Consider the following 6,000-nt stretch of genomic DNA (forward strand, 5'->3'; position numbering starts at 1 on the left):
TAGGTCATTAATTGTTTTGAAGGCACTTATTTAAAGTGGGCCTTATTTCTCTTGTCCTTTTGAACTGGGAGAAATGCGTAATAGATAGAAATCGACCTGGATTGCTCCAGTCTGAACTCAGCACGTAGGATTTTAATCGTTGAACAAACGAACACTTAACAGCGGTTACACCATTAGGATGTCCTGATCCAACATCGTAAACCCTATTGTCGATATGGACTCTAGAATAGGATTGCGCTGTTATCCCTAGGGTAACTTGTTCCGTTGATCAATTTTTTGGATCAATAAGTGATACTATGCTTTGGCTAATAGGTCTAGGCTTTAATCACTTGGAGGGTTTTTTGTGCTCCGAGGTCACCCTAACCAAAATTGTCTACCCATGTGAAATTTTGTTATTCCTTGGTGGTTCAAGATTACGTTTTTTTGGGTTGATTAATTGAAGCTCCATAGGGTCTTCTCGTCTTATTTTGTTAACCCCGCCTCTTCACGGGAGGTCAATTTCACTGATTAAAAGTAAGAGACAGTAAAACCCTCGTGTGGCCATTCATACAAGTCCTTATTTAGAGAACAAATGATTATGCTACCTTTGCTCGGTCAGGATACCACGGCCTTTTAGTGATTGTCACTAGGCAGGCTGTGCCTCTAACACTGGTGATGCTAGAGGTGGTGTTTTTGGTAAACAGGCGGGGTTTGTGTTTGCCTTTTACTTTTCTTTAATCTTTCCTTAGGTGCATGCCTGTGTTGGGTTAACAGTGTTTTTAATAAATAGTTTAGTGTTGAATTATATTTATTTACTGTTAATTTTCAGTATATTATTAGTTGCCGATATAAGCTTGTGAAAGGAGAAATATTTCTTGTTACTCATGTTAACAGTATTACTTCTATAGTCTTATAGATTTGTCCAGTAATAAGGCTAGGAGTTGATTTACTTAATATTGGAGTTGAAATGTGTTTTGTTGTTGAGCTTGAATGCTTTCTTAATTGGTGGCTGTTTTTAGGCCAGCTATGGTGTTGTTTGTTTTTACTCTCTAGTCAAGGTTGTATCCATTTCTAAAAAGCTGTACCTTTTCAGACTAACGTTTAAATATACGTTGAAGCTTATTATGGTTTTTAGTATCATTTAACGTTGAACTGAAATTATTTTCCTGGACAACCGGCTATCATCAGGCTCGTTAGGCTTGTCACCTCTACTTATAAATCTTCTCACTATTTTGCCACATAGATGAGTTTGTTCTAGTAACTGTTCATAAGTAGCTCGTCTGGTTTCAGGTAGTTTAGCTTAAGTGTTCTTTGTTAAATTGTTACTAGTTAAGTCATTATGCAGAAGGTACAAGGGGTAAGCTTTGCTTTTTATTACTTTTAATCTTTCTTTCACCATTCCCTTATGGTACTTTCTCTATAGCGCCATCAGTGTTTAAATTTCTATCTCCTATGCTTTAGATGTCTGGTGAATGTTTTATTTGACTAGGTTGTGTTAGTATGGTGGGAAAGGTGTGGGCTACATTTAGTTCAAGACATACATAGGTTATGAAATCTTCTAAGTGTAAACTAGGTGCTTTATTTAAGCTATGTCTTGTTTTATCCAAGCACACTTTCCAGTATGCTTACCTTGTTATGACTTGTTTATCTTTGCTTAAAGTTTAAGCAAAGATAAGCTCTGAAAAGAGAATTTCTACATGAAAAGAAAGGATTAAAAGAAAATGGACCATTGATTATATTCTTCAAAAATATTAATGTCTTATAAGACAAAGCAAAGCTGGGGAACTGTTACAGATTAAAGGAGGCACAGTAAGTAACCACAACATATGTTGTAGGCTGAATCCTGTACTGGAGGGAAAACGATGCTGAAAAGGACATTCCTGGGCAGGTAAATTGACAAAAGTAAAATATAGACAATAGATTATAAAATTATATTTTAACGTTAAATTTACTGAAATTGATGACCAAACTATTGATATGTAAGAAACCATTCTTTTTCTTAGGAAATGCAGATAGACTTGTTTAAGAGTAAAGAGCCATGATGTACACAACTCATTTTCAAATGTTCAGGAAAAAACGTAACATGTATTTGCATATAGAGAAAGCAAATGGAACAAAATATTAATAATAGATGAATCTGGGTAAAGAACAGAGGGTGTTCTTTACCATTTTTTGCAACTTTTTATAGGTTTTAAATTATTTCCAAATATAAAAAAATTTAAGAATATACCTCATTGACATCATCCCACTTAGGGTAACCTTCCCTTTGAGAGTCTCTGACTTTAATTCCCACTGATGTCATCACCACACCCAGCTCCCAGAAGTGTGCAATTCCAACTTTAAAACAGTTGCTTTAGATTTTTCTCCCAGACAAAACCATGGAATCCTTTTATTATAACTGAGGTCCTTACATTTTCAACAAGAGTTTTACAAAATACTGAAAGAGGGCCAAAAAGAAAATGAAATAAATGAATACAACCTTAAAAAAACAAAATGTTTACAAAATGTTGTAAAAAACCACGTTTACAACATGTAGGTTTCAGATCTAAAACATCAACATGTAGATTTATTTTGAGTCAGAAACATCAGCTCAAACTTGCTTTGTCACATGATAGCTGTATGCCTAAAGATGGTCATTTTGTCTCTTTGTTCTTCAGTTTTCTTATCTGTTATATGGATAACATATAAATATCCACAGCCCACAGAGTTGTAGTTAGTATAATAGATAATATTGTAATAAATCTCCAGTACATAACAGGAACTAAACAAGCTATGTTAAGAATATGAATAGGTTCATCAAAGAATTTTACTAGATCTCACATTTCTTTATTGACAAATAGCTAAACTCTTGTACAGGCATACCTTGTTTTATTGAACTTTGCAGATACTGCATTTTTTACAAATTGAAGGTTTGTGGCAACCCTTCATTGAGCAAGTCTATCGGCTCCATTTTTCCAATAGCATTTGCTCACTTTGTATCTGTGTACATTTTGGTAATTCTTACAATATGTCAAAATTTTCATTATTATACTTATGCTGATCTATGATTAGTGATCTTTGATGTTACTATTATAATTGTTTTGGGGTACCATGAACTGCACCCATATAAGATGGCAAAATTAATCAATAAAAGTATGTGTTCTGACTGTTCCACTGACCAGCTGTTCCCTCTCTCCCTCTCCTTGGGCCTCCCTATTCCCTAAGACACAACAATTCTGAAATTAGGCCAGTTAATAACCCTACAATGGCCTCTAAGTGTTCAAGTCAAAGGAATAATCATACCACTCTCATGTTAAATCAAAAGCTAGAAATGATTAGGCTTAGTGAGGAAGGCATGTTGAAAGCCAAGACAGGCTGAAAGCTCTGCCTCTTGCACCAAATGTTTAGTCAAGTTGTGGATGCAAAGGAAAAGCTCTTGAAGGAAATTAAAAGTGCTACCCCAGTCAACACACAAATGAAAAGAAAGTGAAACAGCCTTATGGCTGGTATGGAGAAAGTTTTGGGGGTCTGGATAGAAGATCAAACCAGCCACACCATTCCCTTAAGCCAAAGCCTAATCTAGAGCAAGACCTTGACTTTCTTCAATTTTATTAAGGCTGAGAGAAGTGAGGAAGCTGCAGAAAAAAAAGTTTGAAGCTAGCAGAGTTTGGTTCGTGAGGTTTACAGAAAGAAGCCATCCTTATAACATAAAAGTGCACAGTGAAGCAGTAAGTGCTGGTGTAGAAGCAGCAGCAAGTTATTAAGAACATCTAGCTAAGATAATTAATGAAGGTGGTTACACTTCACAACAGATTTTTAATGTAGATGAAACAGCTTCTATTGGAAGAAGTTGCTATCTAGGACTTTCATAGCTAGAGAGGAGAAGTCAGTGCCTGGCTTCAAAAACTTCAAAGGACAGGCTGACTCTTTTAGTAGGGTCTAATGCAGCTGGTGACTTTAAGTTGAAGCCAATGCTCATTTACCATTCAAAAAATCCTAGGGTCCTAAAGAACTATGCTAAGTCTACTCTGCCTGCGCTCTATAAATGCAACAAAGCCTGAGTGCCAGCACATCTGTTTACAACATGATTTACTGGATATTTTAAGCTCACTGTTGAGACCCATTGCTCAGAAAAAAAGATTCCTTTCAAAATATTACTGTTCATTGACAATCTACCTCATCACCCAAGAGCTCTGATGGGAATGTACAATGAGATTCATGTTGTTTTCATGCCTTTTAACACAACATCCATTCTGCAGCCCATGGATTAAGAAAAACATTTGCCATTCAAGTCTTGTTATTTAAGAATTGCATTTCATAAGGCTATAGATGCCATAGATAGTGATTCATCTAATGGATTTGGGCAAAGTAAATCGAAAACCTTCTGGAAAGGATTCACCATTCTAGATGCCATTAAGAACATATGTGATTCATGGGACAAGGTCAAAATATTAATGTTAACAGGAGTTTGGAAGAAGTTGATTCCAACCCTCATGGATGACTTTGAGGGGTTCAAGACATAAGTGGAGGAAGTAACTACAGGTGTGGTAGAAATAGCAGGAGGACTAGAATTGGAAGGGGAACCTGAAGATGTGACTGAATTGCTGCAATCTCATGATAAAAATTTCATGAATGAGGAGTTGCTTCTTATGGATGAGGAATGAAAGAGCCTTCTGGAGATAGAATCTACTCCTGGTGAAGATGATATGAAGATTGCTGAAATGACAAAAAAAAAAAAGATTTAGAATATTATGTAAACTAAGTTGATAAAGCAGCTGCAGTGTTTGAAAGGATTGACTTCAATTTTGAAATAAGTTCTGTTGTGGGTAAAATGCTATCAAACAGCATTGCACACTACAGAGAAATCATTCATGAAATGAAGAGTCAATTGATGTGGCAAACGTTATTGTTGTCTTATTTTAAGAAATTGACACAGGCACCCCACCCTTCAGCAACCACCACTCTGATCATTGAGGCAAGATCTTCCACCAGCAAAAAGATTTCAACTCACTGAAAGCTCAGATGCTGATTAGCATTTTTTAGCAATAAAGTATTTTTAAATTGTTATGTATATTGTTTATTTAGACATAATGTTATTGCACACTTAATAGACTACAGTATGGTGTAAAAATAATTTTTTAAATACACTGGGAAACAAAAGAAATTTCATGTGACTCGCTTTATTGTGATATTCGCTTCACTGGGGGTGCTCTGGAAGCAAACTTGCAGTATCTCCAAGGTCTGCCTATATTTGATGGACTGCTCCAACTTGCCTGGCATCTTTCTACCACGTGTTCTCTCTTCATGAGGCACACACCATTTTGTGAATTAATTAAAAACTTCCAATTTTTCTGGGCACAACCACACGAAAATACATGGGCCATAGTCCTCAAGAGATGGACGCTTCAGCCTTTCATTCTTGCATATTAATGATATTGCAGTGTCACAGAAACAACTGAGGTGTCCTACACAGAAAATGAACACCGAGATGGCTTACCTGCCTCTCATTTCAATTCACGGCCATCTTTCTTTTTCTCTCTTTCCACCTAACTGGAGAATAGCTCCACCTCCTCGTATGGCCGAAAGGCTCAGGGCCAACGCCAAGCTTGATCTGACCCCATCCCACCCAGCTTTTCTCTTGTTTAGCCCTATTCCTAGTGTTCAGTTGTCAGATTTCACTTAGCTTCTGTGTTTCTCTTCAAAGCTTTCCCTATATTATGATAAACCAACCGCAAGTTTGCTTTACATTATGCCATGCTGGCTTTTGGTCTCTCCCCTCATTCTTTATTTCCTCCTTGAAAATCAAGTCGATAGCTGTAATTTTCTATAAGTAATATAATTCTGTTGTCAGCCTCCATTAAAAAAGGAACAAAAACTCAGGTGTAAAACTTGCACTACTCTGTGCTCTGTGCCTCATATTAAATATATGGAAAGAAATCTGTGGTTACACTCAAAGTTTGAATTTTATTTGGCCTTTTTAGCCTGCCAGCTGTGCAAATGGTGGTCATACTGCACCAGATTCATAATGGAGGCAATAAAATT

This window comes from Balaenoptera borealis (genome assembly GCF_965194805.1).
Source record: "Balaenoptera borealis genome assembly, chromosome: 11".
Classification (NCBI taxonomy): domain Eukaryota; kingdom Metazoa; phylum Chordata; class Mammalia; order Artiodactyla; family Balaenopteridae; genus Balaenoptera; species Balaenoptera borealis.